This window comes from Vanacampus margaritifer, chromosome 6 (genome assembly GCF_051991255.1).
Source record: "Vanacampus margaritifer isolate UIUO_Vmar chromosome 6, RoL_Vmar_1.0, whole genome shotgun sequence".
In the NCBI taxonomy this organism is placed as follows: Eukaryota; Metazoa; Chordata; class Actinopteri; order Syngnathiformes; family Syngnathidae; genus Vanacampus; species Vanacampus margaritifer.
Genome location: NC_135437.1, coordinates 13,294,968 through 13,313,241, shown reverse-complemented (window position 1 = coordinate 13,313,241; position 18,274 = coordinate 13,294,968). Strand labels below are relative to the sequence as shown.

Below are 18,274 nucleotides of genomic sequence, written 5' to 3'. Positions count from 1 at the left end.
AAACGTACTCACACAACTGTAAATGTACAAAAGCTAACCGTCACTTACTCACACAAAAACGTTATGAATCGTCACCAAAATTCACATGCGCATCTCTATTTATGTCAACTTGAACCTCTGAAAAGATAAAAAACAATTGCCACAGTATTTGGATTTTACTTTTTCTTACCAAACAGTCCACTGTAAGAAAATGCTTTCCTGTGAATAGTAAATTTCAAGAAAATGCAAGATACAAACAACAAAAAACAACACATTTACGCCTTAAAGTAAAATTCTTCAAGTTAAAAAAAATACAAAATAAAAAGTCAATTCATGGTTTTGTGAATCATCATCGGGCTATGAAAAGGAAGATTGACTTGATTTGACGAATTAATTTTTAAACCCAGCCCTATTTTATAAAATAATTTATTGCGATTGTAATGCTACAATATAATTGACATAGGTTAAAAGGAATACTTGACTCATTTTCATCAGTAAGTTAATATTTCGTCTAGAATCAATTTGATAATGCCATTGTCTTTCATGTACAATAAATATTAAAAACACATTTTGCCACTTGCTGTCGACTGAAAATGGCATCATGTGTGCTCAGGGCTCAGGTAGCAACCAATCATGGCTCAGTTTGCAAACATCACATGACCAAACCCAGAAAACAGGTGAGCCATGACTGGTCATTACCTAAACTTTGAGCACCTGTAATGTCATTTTTAGTCGACAGCAAGTGGCAAAATGTGTTTTTAAAGGTATTAAATTGTACATGAAAAATAATGAAGTTATCAAATTCATTCTTACTTGATTCAATACTTTTTGTTGCTGAAAATGGCTAAATTAGTCAAGTATCCCTTTTGGTAAGACGATATCATCTCTATAAGACGATGGTGCGTTTCAACACATGTCCAAATTCAGGGTATGCCACCAGATCAGAACCACCAGATCAGAACTCTGCTGTGAAACCAAAGACCCCTTGTAGTTGACAACTGTTCACTACAAATATTGTGTATGCATGCACAAGATATGATATGATATTTGATATGATATATGATACCATATGATATGATACATATCATATGATACCATATCATATGATACATATGATATGATACATATCATATGATACATGATATGATACATATCATATGATACATGATATGATACATATCATATGATACATGATATGAGACATATCATATGATACATGATATGATACATATCATATGATACATGATATGATACATATCATATGATATGATATATGATACATATCATATGATATGATATATGATACATATCATATCATATGATATGATATATGATATATCATATGATATGATATATCATATATCATATGATATATCATATGTATGATATATCATATGATATATGATATAGCATTTCATATGGTATGATATGATATATCATATCATATGATATGTATGATACAGTATATCATGATATGATATATCATATCATATATCATATTATATCTCATATGATATGATATGATATGATATGATATGATATGATATGATATGATATGATATGATATATGTAAGTGATGAGTGGAAAGGGTGTCAAGGGTTAGCTTTGTAAAGTGCAAACAACGCCAACTGGAACAAGGCGTTCAGATAAGAGAGCAAAGTTTGGAAGGAGGTAGCTGAGGACAAAAAAAGGGGGGGGGCTGTGCGGTGAAGTCCAAGGACAAGGATGGACGCGGTTAAAAACCAGATATGATCAGAAATCCACCTCAGCGTGACGTCGCCTATCGTCAGCTAATCCACGGACGTGAAAAGATGAGCCAAGCTCCAATCGGGGGGTGAAATATCTATTCCCCAGATTCCTCCGCCAGCCACTTAATGCCGAGCCAAAACGCCCTTCATGCATCTGTCCACGCTCCACGTGAACTGTAGCGGTAGAGGATTGCATATGGCCTTTTACTCATGCGCACCACACCCCTTTTATGAGCATTCGCTTATAAAATCCATGCCCGAGTAGGAAAATGTTGGTCAAATGACTTCCAAGCATTTAACAGTTATGGCTCAAAGGGAAAGTAGGTTTATGTTGACATGATGATAGTGATTTAGGTCACATCCTGCTTGCCTGTTTTGGTGGTGGGAGCAGGAAGATTATCTTGTAATTCTAAATGAGCTACTTGCCATGAACCAATTGCATAAACACTAATCATGCATCGGCTTGTTTTCTGACGTTTTTCTATTTGCAGGCTTGGGGTTGTGCTTGTTGCTTGCAAGGATTACGTTGGGGTTTTTTCTTTCAAAATGAAAATGACAGAAGCCAGTAATCCAAAGCAAAACAAAAAAGCCGGGCTCAAATTGACCTCGAAAATATTCTCCCTTAGATAAATGTGTGGGGCGCATCCAAGACGGATCACGGTTTGGACTATGAAAGGAGGAAATGGACAATAAGCGGCCAAAAATATTGGAGAGAGAGCAGGGTGCGCAATTGCTTCTCTTCTGGTCAGACGCTATTTGACTGCATCCGAGAATAGTCTGAGTGGCTCTAACCACTAACTTTCATTTCCAGAGCTGGTGGCCTATTGCTGACAAAAACAGACAATCATACAAATGCCTGTGTTGCTCCGCTTATATATGGTAGAGCAAATACTTCCTTCTGCTTTTGGAATTGTTTTGCAAAGTCTTGTCCCGCTGCGCTTGCCGGGTAGCGGCGGGAAAACATTTATCACCGCTCTCCTCGCTACTGATAAGGTGTCTCTATTTATTCCGAGTGGACCAGATAAAAGCTGAATGAAGCATTTGTTGTGGCGACAGCAAGGAAGAGGGTGAGGTAGCTTGTGTGTGTCCATGTGAGCAGATGGCCTCGACTGGGAGAGCATCCTTACTCCGGCAGCACCCCCTCCAGCCAGCAACAGCGGCCCTCTTTCCTGCTTCCACATGCCCCCGACCGTGTTAATCCCTCCCTCTGCGAGACTGTTTATATAATGTTATTTAAAAGGAAATAATCTCCCAGAGAGGGGGGGGCCTCCCATGTACAGTAGGCCTATGCTCAAGGGGGCGCATGCCGGCTGGAGTGCGAATAAAGGGACGATTTAGAGAGACAAGCGGGCGGAACAGAGGTCTGCTCTGACTGGGGAGATGCACACGGACAGAACCGCGCAGGGAAGAGACCCTGAATAGAACCTCTGACTGCTTTATTTCCACCACAGACACGAAAGGAGGATGAAAACAAACATAGAGAACGCTCACTTGGAACTGTTGACAAGCAGTCCGCATGCGAAAACACAAGAAGTGTCTGGGCGTGTTACAAACAAAATGCCATTCATTCCATATTACGAGATACTCCCAGGCAGTACGGTGGAATAGTGGTTAGCACGTGTGCTCGTTCTCAGGTTTCCTCCCACATTCCCAAATCATACATTTTAGGTTCATTGAAGAATCTACAGTACTGTAAATTGTCTGTCGGTATGAATGTGAGCGTGAACAGGTGCTTGTCTTTGTCACGGATTTACAAATAGACAATCAATAGGCTCGTCGCAGGCTTATGTTGCCACTTTTGCTGACAACTTCTATTTTTCCTTTTTCATTGAAAACACTGTTATCAGTAGTTGGCTTTCCATCATCCCATTTTTACTCGAATTTTCAAGAATTTTCAAGAAAACTGAATTGAAACGCTAGAAATTCGAAAAAATTTCACAAAAACATTTTCACGATCAGAGCAGGTGGATTTTGAAGCGTATAGATAAAGGAAAATGCTAATTTTGACTATGAAAACAGGTTTTGCGAATAACCGCTGGCAAGACCGGATACACGTCACACGTTTTGACCGGATATTATAGATATATTGTTTGTAGTCCCAAAGCAATGTCGGACGATAAAGTAAGGTATGTTTGGGGGGGGGGGGGGGAAGGGCGACGAAACAGAAATCTTTTTATTAATTAAAGAAGCGAACATTAATGCTATTTTAGATGGAAAACAGCAAAGAATCGCTACGGTTTATCAAGAATTACTAAAGAAAACTCATACGACGTCATACGACGTCATACGGCGCAGTCGCTTCCTGATCTTCTTCTTTTAAATTACTGGTGGATCACATCTGTATGGTGTATACCGCCACCTACAGCGGCGGAGTCCCCTCTCAATATTCGCAAAAGTAGAACAGATGGAAACGGGCATAAGTCGCATGTCCGTTTTGCGTAGTTTCAGTAAATGAGCTTAAAAATTTTGAAACAATCGGATGGAAACCTGACTAGTGTGTGTTTTAGTGTGTCTGTATTGACAATTCCGAACATCCGGGACATCACCCTCATTTCGTTCTCCAAACATTACTCCAGTGTTAAGTTTACCCACCTAACAAATACAACTCAAGTCATGACCACACTCTTAAATGAAATGTACCTTTAGCAGACTTGTCTCTGGGTTAGCACAAGACTTTGAACCCTAAAATGGACAATTGGATTCCGTACTGAAGACCTGACTTAAGACTGTAAAACAACAAGTGGCATGTTTGGAAATACTTTTACAATATCTGTCATGACGCGACCCATCTGGCATCTATACAGTAAACTACTAATGAAACTTATTACAAATCATAATATAAACAAGTGTATCTATATACAGTCAAGTTTTTTTCATTGTGAATAAAAACAGAAACAATGACTTCCACTCATTCATTTTATTACAGCACTTGTAAGGTCGCGGGTAACTAAAACCGAATCCCAGCTGAGTTTGGGCAAGAGTCAAACCACTAGTACAGTATGAATCACAATATGAATCATGTGCCCTACGCACTACTTCTGAAAAACAATAAAATACTGCAAGTACACAAAACTGATTAATATGAATATCTTCTATACTGTTTCTCGTCACTCGTCAAGCGTGAGCTGGAGCCCATCGCAGCTGACATGGAACAAGAGGAGCGGGAACACCCTTTAAAAAAAATTACAAACATTTGAATTGTTCTGCAATAAAATAATATTAAATGGGAACATTTTCAGATTTTGTATTATAAGAAATACTTTGACCTGTTGTTATTTAGAGCTAGTTGGGCCACTGAAATACTGGCCGGGCCCACTTGAGCTCAAATTTTGGTGAAAGTGGAACCTGGATTAAAACAAGTTTGATACCTCTAATTTACAGTATTCAATTAACCTTCATTCATGTTTTTGTAATTCAGGAAAAAGATGGAGTACCCACAGAAAACCCCACACAAGCACAGGGAGAACATTGCAAACTCTACGCAGAAGGCCAGAGCCCAGATTTGAACTCCTGACCTCAGAACTGTGGGGTAGATGTGCTCACTACCCAACTACCACCTTACATTGACTTCCATTCCAACCATTGTTTTTCTAGAGTGCTTGTCCTCATCCAGATTGGGGATAAATGGAGCCTATCCCATCTGACTGGGCGAGAGGAGGGGGAACACCCTGAACTGGTCACCGGTCAATCATAGAGGAAATACGACAATGACTCACACTCAGATCCACACCTAAGGACAATTTAAAGTCTTCAATTATGAACCTAACATGATCAGCACATGATTTGGGAAGGTTGGAGGAAGCCGCCGTCACAGGTGAACGTTCATAGACTCTAAGATGAGACTTTCTGTATGTGAGGCAGACTTACTCAACAGTGAGTATAATGTGTCATGCCTGGGCATGTATGGCCACACACTTAATCACAACTACTCAAAAACCATCTTGCGTAGAAACTCTATGTCCCAAGTACCATTTTGTAGCCCTGAGCCAAAACATGGGAAACCCTGCTTTGATGTATCAGAATATGAATCTAAATGACATTCCCCAGTTATTATGATCCATTTTTACACACATCACATGTCAGATGGGGACAATGCAATCCTTGTTAAATGGAATAACAACAACTGTATGTGTGATCTGTCAAAGCTATGAAAACTTGCTTTCAGAGAAAGAGTGAAATTGATGAACCCGCCCCCCCACAAAAAAAAAAAACTCACCTCGGGAAAGGAGGGAAGAAGGTTCAGTAGCCCAGAGGCGATGAAGAAAAAGTCCACAAATGCATGAAGCTCCCTTGTTGTTTTGCGTTTTAAAACAAGTCCGTTCACATGTTCCTCCCCGTGGTGTGCTTCTCCGAGAAAGGCACTAATTCCTGCTCAAAGCTCTTCGTCGGGCATCGAAAATGTCAGCGACACGGAAGAAGGGAGAAAAAGAGGGAGAAAAGTCACCGCCGAACGCTCATGTGGGGTTGGCGATAGCGGGGAATGTTCCTTCCACGCCCAGGTACCAAGTCACATGATCACGTCCAGGTGTGCTTCCTGGAACCGCGACACACCTGTGTGAGTTGCTCACTTGCCCACGGAGATCCGGTAGAAGGGCAGCGGAGAGACGGAGAGCGGGTGGCCGACTAACGGTGGTTCGCGAGCGGCTACGGGGAGGACCGAGCTCCGGTGTGACCGCCGCCGCCGCTGCTGCTGCTGCTGCTGCTGCTCCACGCGAGTCGCAGCCGGCAGAGAATAATAAGGATGAGGAGGAGGAGTGGCGAGCGGGAAGGGAGAAACTCGACTGTGAGTTGGGGTTGTCTGTTTGACTCGCTGGAATGTTTTCCGCGGGCGGTGGAGGGGGAAGAGCGAGTGGTCCAACCAGCACCGAGTCCAGACGAAGGGAGGCGGTTCCTGCATGGGAGAATGACATAACAGTTGTGCCTTGATTTACGAGGTGTTCAATTGGTCCGTGCTTGTAACTCAAAATACTCGGATCTCAAATTATATTTTCCCACTGAAATGAACAGAAATGCCATAGTGCGTTCCAGGATCCAGGGTTTGTTTGGGTCCAAAGTATATTCTAGAAATACAGTGAAATCAGTCCAACTTCTATCTATCTTTTTTATGTTTAGCTATCTATGAAACAAACATACATGTTTTCCTTTGTGTTTCAGGTGAAAACAATTCAAAAGAATACAGGAACAGTACAGTACTCATGTTTGATAAATGTCAGCAGGAAAAAAGGAGTCCTTACCTCTGCAGTACACTGTACAGTTGTTCCTAATGTTGTTACCGCTATGGTAGGTGCATATTTACTTGTGCGCAACATTAAACCACCACCAGTACACATTTTTGTTTCAAAAACTCAAACATTATTTCCAGCAGAGAACGGACACATTTTTATATGTGATTTTCTTGACGCATCACTTGCATCAACTAAACCCTTGACAACAGATCTTTTTAAAGCCTATGAATCACAAATATACATGCTTGACATCTATGACTGGTTTTGATTATACCATCAGCATAAATAGTATACTAGCAAAGCAATTTATCCTTCCCCAATAAATTCAATTTACGGTTTATCACAAGAGTAGCCTAATAACAGGCAATACACATGGTAAACATGACTGTTATTTATTTATTTATAAGTTGACACAGATACTGTATTGGTGTTATTGAGCAATCTTAAGGTGACATAAGGACATATGTCAAATGATTCATGTTATGTCATTTTTACAATTGATTTTCTGCTTTATGTGCATTTAGCATCACTCAAAAATCTATTGCTTCTTGATATATATGATTGTTTTAAATGATTTTGCTGCTACCGTGTTGCAAACTTTTTGTTTGTTTAACGCACTACAGTAATTTGAAAAGTGAGTCACAAGAGTAAAGCAAAAATAAATCTTGTGCTTTATGACCTTGAGTGATATCAAATAATAATGCCGCCATTTTGGCACAGTAAGTTTTTTAGCTTCTGCCAGGACACGGTCTGGCTCCGTGTCACTTCTGTGAGTGATTTATAGGCATGCAAATGAGGCTGCCCATTTGGGGAGACGCTCGGTGTCTGCCCTGGTGGACCGGCGAGGTTGTGAGTTAGACTGGCTGAGAGCTGACACAGGCACAAAGCTGGCAGAGATTCACGTGGCGAGAGGGGGGAGATGGCCTTCACAGGTCCTCACGTTGACTGATGAGCTCCAGGAAAATGTAGGCCAAGCCAGAAATGTGTCAGGTGAGCGGACACCTCGAGACACAAACACCCCCCACCCCAAATCACAAATAAGAGGGGTGTTCAATGTGTCCGAACGTGTTTGCCTGAAGAGTAATGAGGCTACTTACTCTCTGAAGTGCTCGCCCAAAGGGATGTCACTAACCAAGAAAGGCTAAGTGAAAACAGGAGTTGACGTTTATCTATAGATAGCAGGAAAACTTCATATTGTCTAACCCTTAAATTTCACTCCAACACTGTTTACAAAAAAATATGTCTCACATTCATTGAAGACTCAAAATTTCCTTCATTGATTGTAATATAGATAGATAGATAGATAGATAGATAGATAGATAGATAGATAGATAGATAGATAGATAGATAGATAGATAGATAGATAGATAGATAGATAGATAGATAGATAGACACATTGGACATGGGTGGAAGACTCATTGAAAACTACAAATTTGTATTCATTTTTTCAAATGAAAACAAGTATACTAAGTTAATTGAAGTCGCCATTGTCTTCAGTTTACAAAATCAGGAATACTAGGTTCATTGAAGAGCCTCAAGTGCCAATGTTTACAAAAATGGGAAAGTTAGGTTTATTAGAGACTCAGTTGTCTTCTGTTTACAAAAACACGTATGTTTGGTTCATTCACTGATCTTTTGTTTAGAAAAAACATGTATGCTGGGGTTGTTTTTGTTTTTTTAAGCCTCTCAATGCTATTAGGTTTACAAAAACATGCAAGTTAGGTCTATTAAAGATTCTCAATAACCTTCACTCCACTCTTCACAAAACAAGCATGTTCACTGAATTCTCCCGTTTGTCTTCAATATAAAAAATAAAATAAAAACTCTTAATTGTCTCTAATTTTCAAAATAAAGTATGTTAAACTCGTCAAAGATTCTCAATTGTCTTCTATGATTACATAAGAAAGCGTGTTGAGTTAATTAAAGGCTGTTAAATGTGCATTTGACAACATATTGATCTGTGCTATGCCTTCGCTTTATGTGGCACACAGAGATGATGTGTTATCACGCCCCTGGTGTCAAGCGGTACCATTTGTCATGCAGTGAGTGGATTAGAAAATGTCTGACTATCAACACACCCTATAGAACCTCATTTATGACACAGCAAATATGTTGTCCGCTGTTGATGTAGTGGATAAGTCCGACTCAAGGTTCGGTCAGAGATTGGTTGTCATGGGGTTATACTGCCCCCTATTGACTACAGCCTGCACATGGAATCTACAGTCTTCACTGAGCCAAATATAATGTAGTGTAGATGGAAGACTCAATGACAATTGGAAAGTGTCATTTGCTTTTAGTGTTTACAAAATATACCTGCTTTCTTTTGCTTAGGGTCTTCAGTGAACCAAAAATAAACGGAAGACACATCAACGACTATAAATTGTCAATATTAATTGTCAAGATACAAGAATAAAAGTGTCTGTTTTTTCAATGTTTCCAAAAACATGTATCTTGTAAATTGTCAGTAGCTGTGGAAATGTCTGAATGTGTCCATCCGTTGATTGCCAAATGTTCAGACTTGGTTGTACCCTGCCTCGCACACTAAATCAACTGGGATTTGCTTTAGCTTTGCCGTGACCCTGAATAGAATCCACACCATCAAAAATAAATGAATGGATGGATGGATGGATGGATGCTTGTCGTTTTTTTTTTTCCCCTGAAGTGAGTCCAGACAAACGCGCATGCTTGTCTCCTCGTCCTTGCTCCATAACCGTAAAATCATTATCTAGCTGTCCTGTTATTTCTGGGTGACGGTTGTGCGATATTCTTCCTTGTGGCAAATCCAAGACGTGGTGATGACAGATGGAGTGATTCACAGACGGCAGGAACTTGTCATGGCGCTCGATGGTGGAAAGGTGTGAAGAATAACTCAGCAGGGACACAGAGGAAATGTATTTAAAGCAGACCTGGTGCTGGTTTCACTGGCTTTTAAATCAATTTTAGTGGGACTAAATTTATCAGTACTTTTCATTAGTGTACAATAGAGAAGATGATGTTTACAGTATGAGAGTTTCCGGCTACTTTGAGCAGAATACTGGCAAAACAGCATGTGCGACAAGAAGACATCAGGTTAGTCAGAGAACAGACAGACGGGCTTATGGTGGCAGACTAGGAATAAACACAAAGTGGGAAAAGCAAGATGGCAGCAGTGAGGGGGTTGGTGAGAACAGAATGCAAGCATCGCAAAGTCAATGGAATCAGAATATGGGTGTCTGGGTGTGCTGCTTCTATGTTGATATGTTATACAAGGTAACCTTGCTACAAAAAGGCACCGTGATATATGTTTGTCTTATCAGATGTGGCTGTCACTCTGCACAAGAAAAATGTCATTGTTATCATCCCCTTTGTTTATAACACAATCTAATCACGGCTACTCCAGCTTCGCCTGCATTGTCCAGGTGGCCTCTCACTACCATTTAATGTCTTTTAGCAAGCTGATGCGATGTAGCCCAGATCCCACCGCGCATTGCCTGTGCCCACAGGGCCTCACACACACACCTGCTCGTAGGCAGACCATCACATCTATTTCCTTCTTAAAAAAAAATAATAATAAACACACTTACCAGCAATATAAATAGGTTTTGCGCCCTCGACAAGCTCTGTACTTTTAACATTAGGGCTCCAGTGCAGCCTCCAAATTGGATCATAAACAGTCTGTAGACTTTGCTAACAAGCTTACATTTACACAAAAACAATTAAGTTCATCTGGCAAATAGGGAAGCTTGTGATGCAAGGAGAATATTGATATATGCAACCTTTAAAACCTGAATAGTTCTTTCAGTTCTATGTCAGACCCTGGTTGCCCTTCGTTTATTTAACTGGTAGGTCTACTGTTTCAATATTGGTTTGATTGTTTTCTGTTGGTTGGTTAGTTGATTTATTTTTGGTTAAGTGGTCAGCCATTTGGATTGGCTGGTTAATTTGTGAACAACGGTGTGCACTTTCACACAGGAACACATTAATTACAACAAATAGTGGTATGGCAGATAACTGTCAGACATGATAGTTGCTTCTAGAACAATCAATAGAAAGAAGTGAGTGTTAAACATAACACTTGTCTACACTGTTAACCCAAATAAGTTAGCAGAACTAAAAAAAAGTGACAAAATCGGTTGCCTCACTTTTTTTCCCCTGAACTTGAATGGTTTGACACTCAACTCTTTACACTCAACTCTTTTTTATTATTATACAAAGTTACTTAGAAGCTTTCTGTTACAGCAACTCAATTCGTTTCAGTTACTGTCTTATAAATGTTAGTTTTAAAACTACTGTATTAAGTTCATTTAAGGCCAAACCCACTGTGTCCTCACAAGGGTTGTGGGAATGTTGGAGCCCATCCCAGCTGTCTTCAAGAAGTATAGGCAGGGTACACCCTGAACTGGATGCCAGCCAGTCGCAGGGTACACACAGACAGAGAGAGCAGATTGTCATTTACAGTGTCAACTGCAGAGTAAAATAAGGCTAAAATGAAATTACAAATTAACAAGTAAAATAAATTATTAAACATATACACAAAATATAAAATATTACATTACATACATTACGTTTTATTTTTAGTATGTACTATATAAATATTTTTTATTTGTAAATACTACCTTTTTTTAAATAACAGAAACAAGATTTTAATCACAAAAAAAACTAAATTTTATTACGTTACAGCCAATTAATGTTTTGAATTTAACCATACCCAAAAACTAGTATAGTTAGATTTAATCTAAAATTATTAGTACAAATTACTCATAAAAGCATACAAAAGTTACACCAACTTAAAAAAGTTAAGTTAGTAGTAGTTTTTTTTATTTTTACTTTTTGAGTACTGTGTACTTAATCCATTTGATTATTTCGAACATTCGGGTTTACAGTGTACCATCTCCCATTTTTAAAATATTTACTCACACACAGACACAATACCACCTCTGTTACAGTTCTGATGTGACTTCTAAAGGCAGCAAATTACCATTATGTGTTTTAAAACAAAATGCTGGACTTTTGTAGGCACTGGGAAATATGCTATACACTACATTGAGCTGTGCAAAGCCAGTTTGCACAATTTATTAGGGGAGTTATCATTGTCTTGTGAACTGGATCATACCGGTTCAATGTATTCATTGAGCAGGAAACTGAGAAACTCTGCTTTTCCAGGTGAGGTTGAAACACAGTCCGACAGGATTCATTTAAGATTACTTGGTGTAATCCCCTTATCTATGTAACTACCTGTCCCAGAAAGTGATCCAAGCGCACCCCTATGAGCCTCATTGGCTTGCCGTTCTGACAGGAGCAAATCCTCCGCCTAATGTGGCAGCTTTAGACTGGTACACCAAATCTTATCTGTTGAGCACCTGCTTCATCCCACTAAAGCGCCGCAACAGGTAAAAAGGCCTCCAATATCAACACTCTGGCATTACAGTTATTGGAATGACACCAATACAATAAGTGCAAAGTACATTCGATTGCTATAAGTATATAACTTCTACCAAAACAAGCTAGCCAATAATGCCCAGTTTGGACTTTGAAGCCATGGTTCCAGAAGATTGCATCCTACATTATTTTTGTTTTGTTTTTTGTAGCCTACATGATTTTAAACAAACAAACATACAAAATACATCACAGAAATCTTACTTTTTAATGCTTGTATAAAAAAATCGATGGGCCTCTGGGTGATCTGTGTATCAAGTGTGAAATGAAACAACCAAGTAAATCTTGGTTATCTTCCTATTTGTGAAAATGTGGCTGTGAGTGACGTACTGTATGTTATTGAACTGAGAACTGTTTTAAATGGTGAAAATAACACACACTATCTCCATTAATAGTAATGGATTCTTTTAGCAAGGGAAAAATATATTTTGCTTGTGCACAATATTTAATTAATTCTACCACAAAAAGAGACACCGAGCAGCCAACACGTAGTAGAGGATGTTCGGGGGGGGGGGGGTTATTTTATATTGTGTGGGTTTTACGTCTTTAATTTATGTTATAAATTGAGAAGGGTCTGATTTCATTTGGATAAACTCGTAGGCCTGTTCTGAATGAAAAAAAAAATACTTTTATCAAAGCCAACAACGACCTCTGGTGTTATTTTTCGAGCATTACGTCACCGGTGCCAAGGTGAGTAAATTTAGTTATTTTGTTTTGTTTCTTTTTTGCACTTACTCACACAAAGACGCACACATAGAAACATGGCCTACCAGGTGGGGACGCGAACCCATGCCAACCTGCATCGGAGGCAAGGTTGGCTCCGCCACCTGGAGCCCCGTAAATGGAGTTAATGAACGTGATTTAGTACTTTTAATAAACCCCGTAATGTGTGGCGCGAAATCAGTGTTTTTACCACAAAGCTATTTTGTTAATTATGTAGAAAACGCGATGACTGGGGTTGTAGCAGTCTTTATAGACTGAGAGAATGGTGAAGTCGAGAGTAAATTTAAAGTCATAAATAATCAATGACAGTTGACACCATTGTTTCAGTGTTCAACCGAACTGTTAATATTGTAATATGGAAACCGTTGGACAAACGTTATCAATGTATACGTATACTAGCTACTTAAATAAATTCAAACGTCTTCAAAATTTCCCGTGTACGCGCATGCGTACATATGATTTCCGTGTTAGGCGGAAGTGTGAGTATTTTACAAAGTGTAGCCTTTTCCGCATAGTGTTAACACGAAACAAACCTAGAAGTTTAATGTAATGTAATTTTTATTATTGCTCGACGTTTGGAAGCTTCCACCACCCAATATTCGAATGTTTGTATGTGGAAAGTGACGGCCAGGTTTGTAAACAATGGAAATGAGAGGTCCCACAATGCATTGCGACACGAAGCTTGTTTTAAACAAATATCGTTTTAAACATGTCGGAAACTAAAAACGCAGCACATGTAACATGTAACAGTGTTGAAGGAGGTCAAGATTTGGTTGGTATTAAAACCCTACCGTCCGTTTATCAGTCTCAAAAGACCGCCACTATGAGACGTAGGCTGGGTAATGACTCCCCTCATGCTGACAATTGAACGTCAGCTTTGCGCAGTGGCAGTATCGTAGCCTATGAGGTCTATCCGAGGCGCGATTATTGCTAGTTGAAAACTTTACCCAATACCCCGCCTTGACGACTTGAAATATAGTCGGCTATGGCAATTTTTGACGGTCTCTACGGAGACTAATATTCGTGTGAAGATTAATTTTATTCTACTCTAATTATTACTCGGAGAAAATGCAAGATTGCGACTACTTGTTCAAATAAAAAAATATTTAATTGATGTTCTGATTTCTCCTGGCCCACTCCACGTTGACAGTACAACAAACGTATATCACTTATTGGTCTTAACAAAAGCAAGTGCACTGGGAGTCCCATAATGCATTGCTTCTACACGTGACATGACAACAAATTGTCAAACGGTCTTTACGGAGACAAATATATTTGTAAAATTAAATTGTGACCATCGTTTTTATGGGGAGTTGAACTTACTGATTGTTCAGACATTGACCTGTGTCGTCTATAACATTGTTTTGTTTGACTAAACATAAACTGACAATTCAATAAAAATCTTGTCAATACAACAACAAATTAAAAACGTTGATATTCCAGTTCAATGTTACAGCGTCATAAACCACATTAATGTAGTCCTAAGCAAATAAAAACAAAATGAAAATGACAAACTTCAATGAAACAAATTGTAATATATTTCCAAAATCTTTTGACCTTTCTTATTATTCGCAATTTAAAAAGACTAAATGTGACGACTGATATTAATACAAAAATATATTAAAGCATGGAGTATTTTTTATTTTATTTTGTGAATATGAAATGTCCCTATAACAAAATAAAAAGACCAAAACTGTTGCGAATATCTGTATCTTTCGATGTAATATTTTTAGTTACCCTCAATCTTCGATGGCCATTTACCGTATTGTGTAGAAACCGTCACTATAAAACGTTTGCTGGTTGGTCACCTGGTTGTTAGTACCGCTATACTGACAGCTTTGCGCAGTGGCAGTATCGTAGCCTATGAGGTTCATCCGAGGCGTGATTATTGCTAGTTGAAAACTTTACCCAATACCCCGCCTTGACGACTTGAAATATAGTCGGCTATGGCAATTTTTGACGGTCTCCACGGAGACTAATATATTTGTAAAATTAAATTGTGACTAGCGTATTTATGGGGATTTTAAATATTAACGTAATGGATGAAATTTGCTTACTGATTTAGACATTGACCTATAACATTGTTTTCTTTCGTTTGACTTAACATAAATTGACAATTCAGTAAAAATCTTGTCAATATAATAACCAACAACAAATTACAAACACTGAGATTCCATTTCAATGTTACATTGTCATAAACCACTTTTATGTAGTCCTGAGTAAAAAAGACAAACTTCAACGAAACAAATTGAAAAATATTTCCAAAATCTTTTGACCTTTCTTATTATTCACAATTTAAAGAGACTCAATGTGACGACTAATATTAATAAAAAATATTTTAAAGCATGGAGTATTTTTTTATTTTGTGAATATAAAATGTCCCTGTAACAAAATAAAAAGACCAAAACTGTTGCGAATATCTGTATCTTTCAATGTGATATTTTTAGTTACCCTCAATCTTCGATGGCCATTTACCGTATTGTGTACAGACCGTCACTATGGAACGTTTGCTGGGTGGTCACCTGGTTGTTAGTACCGCTGTATCCACAGCTTTGCGCAGTGGCAGTATCTGTAGCCTATGAGGTTTATCCGAGGCGTGATTATTGCTAGTTGAAAACTTTACCCAATACCCTGCCTTGACGATTTGAAATATAGTCGGCTATGGCAATTTTTGACGGTCTCCATGGAGACAAATATATTTGTAAAATTAAATTGTGACTAGCGTATATATGGGGAGTTCAAATATCAACATAATGGATGAAAATGGCTTACTGGTTGTTTAGACATTGACCTGTGTCGTCTATAACAATGTTTTCTTTCGTTTGACTAAACATAAATTGACAATTCAGTAACAATCTTGTCAATATAATAACAAATAATAACCAACAACAAATTACAAACACTGAGATTCCAGTTCAATGTTACATCGTCATAAACCACATTTATGTAGTCCTAAGTAAATAAATAAAAAAGACAAACTTCAACGAAACAAATTGGAAAATATTTCCAAAATCTTTTGACCTTTCTTATTATTCACAATTTAAAGAGACTCAATGTGACGACTGATATTAATACAAAAATATATTAAAGCATGGAGTATTTTTCTTAAATTTAATTTTGTGAATATGAAATGTCCGTATAACAAAATAAAAAGACCAAAACTGTTGCGAATATCTGTATCTTTCAATGTGATATATTTAGTTACCCTCAATCTTTGATGGCCATTATCATTTACCGTATTGTGTAGAAACCGTCACTATGGAACGTTTGCTGGGTGGTCACCTGATTCTTAGCACCGCTGTATCCAGAGCTTTGCGCAGTGGCAGTATCGTAGCCTATGAGGTTCATCCGAGGCGTGATTATTGCTAGTTGAAAACTTTACCCAATACCCCGCCTTGACGACTTGAAATATAGTCGGCTATGGCAATTTTTGACGGTCTCCACGGAGACTAATATATTTGTAAAATTAAATTGTGACTAGCGTATTTATGGGGATTTCAAATATTAACATAATGGATGAAAATGGCTTACTGATTGTTTAGACATTGATCTATAACATTGTTTTCTTTCGTTTGACGTAATATAAATTGACAATTCAGTAAAAATCTTGTCAATATAACAACAAATAATAACCAACAACAAATTACAAACACTGAGATTCCATTTCAATGTTACATTGTCATAAACCACATTTATGTAGTCCTGAGTAAAAAAGACAAACTTCAACGAAACAAATTGGAAAATATTTCCAAAATCTTTTGACCTTTTTTATTATTCACAATTTAAAGACACTAAATGTGACGACTGATATTAATTAAAAAATATATATATATGAAAGCATGGAGTATTTTATTTTTATTTTGTGAATATAAAATGTCCCTATAACAAAATAAAAAGACCAAAACTGTTGCAAATATCTGTATCTTTCAATGTGATATTTTTAGTTACCCTCAATCTTCGATGGCCAATATCATTTACCGTATTGTGTAGAGACCGTCACTATGGAACGTTTGCTGGTTGGTCACCTAATTTTTAGTACCGCTGTATCCACAGCTTTGCGCAGTGGCAGTATCGTAGCCTATGAGGTTCATCCGAGGCGTGATTATTGCTAGTTGAAAACTTCACCCAATACCCCGCCTTGACGACTTGAAATATAGTCGGCTATGGCAATTTTTGACGGTCTCCACGGAGACTAATATATTTGTAAAATTAAATTGTGACTAGCGTATTTATGGGGATTTCAAATATTAACATAATGGATGAAAATGGCTTACTGATTGTTTAGACATTGATCTATAACATTGTTTTCTTTCGTTTGACGTAATATAAATTGACAATTCAGTAAAAATCTTGTCAATATAACAACAAATAATAACCAACAACAAATTACAAACACTGAGATTCCATTTCAATGTTACATTGTCATAAACCACATTTATGTAGTCCTGAGTAAAAAAGACAAACTTCAACGAAACAAATTGGAAAATATTTCCAAAATCTTTTGACCTTTTTTATTATTCACAATTTAAAGACACTAAATGTGACGACTGATATTAATTAAAAAATATATATATATGAAAGCATGGAGTATTTTATTTTTATTTTGTGAATATAAAATGTCCCTATAACAAAATAAAAAGACCAAAACTGTTGCAAATATCTGTATCTTTCAATGTGATATTTTTAGTTACCCTCAATCTTCGATGGCCAATATCATTTACCGTATTGTGTAGAGACCGTCACTATGGAACGTTTGCTGGTTGGTCACCTAATTTTTAGTACCGCTGTATCCACAGCTTTGCGCAGTGGCAGTATCGTAGCCTATGAGGTTCATCCGAGGCGTGATTATTGCTAGTTGAAAACTTTACCCAATACCCCGCTATGTTGACTGCATAGTCAACATTGGCAATTTTTGACAGTCTCTTTGGAGACTAAAATATTTGTAAAAAGTAAAATCTTCACTAGTGTTTTTATGGGGAGTTGGAATGTCAACATAATGGTTGAACTGGCTTACTGACTGTTTAAACATTTACCTGTGTAGTCTATAATGTTGTTTTGTTTGACTAAACATAAATTGACAATTCAGTAAAAATCTTCTAAATATAACAAATAATAACCATCAACAAATCTATATACAAACACTGACGTTCCAGTTCAATGTTACAGCAACATAAACCACATGTA

General features: G+C 37.8%; 1 protein-coding gene and 6 non-coding genes across 8 annotated transcripts in view; 6 read left to right on the top strand and 1 right to left on the bottom strand.

Moving 5' to 3' along the window:
* plxnb2b (plexin b2b) overlaps positions 1-6,571 on the bottom strand; it is a 194,108-nt gene extending 187,537 nt beyond the window's left edge. For both annotated transcript variants that reach the window (XM_077567540.1, XM_077567541.1), the window contains exon 1: positions 5,944-6,571. The gene's annotated coding sequence lies outside the window, so the exon portion shown is untranslated. The remainder of the gene's footprint in view (positions 1-5,943) is intronic.
* Positions 6,572-13,963: 7,392 nt separating this feature from the next.
* LOC144054369 (U4 spliceosomal RNA) lies at positions 13,964-14,104 on the top strand. The gene has a single exon (XR_013294675.1). It is a non-coding gene; the product is annotated as a U4 spliceosomal RNA (small nuclear RNA).
* An 820-nt stretch (positions 14,105-14,924) lies between these two features.
* Positions 14,925-15,065, top strand: LOC144054342 (U4 spliceosomal RNA). The gene has a single exon (XR_013294647.1). It is a non-coding gene; the product is annotated as a U4 spliceosomal RNA (small nuclear RNA).
* Positions 15,066-15,638: 573 nt separating this feature from the next.
* On the top strand, positions 15,639-15,780 carry LOC144054351 (U4 spliceosomal RNA). Its single transcript, XR_013294655.1, has one exon. It is a non-coding gene; the product is annotated as a U4 spliceosomal RNA (small nuclear RNA).
* Positions 15,781-16,398: 618 nt separating this feature from the next.
* LOC144054341 (U4 spliceosomal RNA) lies at positions 16,399-16,539 on the top strand. Its single transcript, XR_013294646.1, has one exon. It is a non-coding gene; the product is annotated as a U4 spliceosomal RNA (small nuclear RNA).
* Positions 16,540-17,141: 602 nt separating this feature from the next.
* Positions 17,142-17,282, top strand: LOC144054344 (U4 spliceosomal RNA). The gene has a single exon (XR_013294649.1). It is a non-coding gene; the product is annotated as a U4 spliceosomal RNA (small nuclear RNA).
* A 602-nt stretch (positions 17,283-17,884) lies between these two features.
* Positions 17,885-18,021, top strand: LOC144054340 (U4 spliceosomal RNA). Its single transcript, XR_013294645.1, has one exon. It is a non-coding gene; the product is annotated as a U4 spliceosomal RNA (small nuclear RNA).
* Positions 18,022-18,274: the final 253 nt, after the last annotated feature.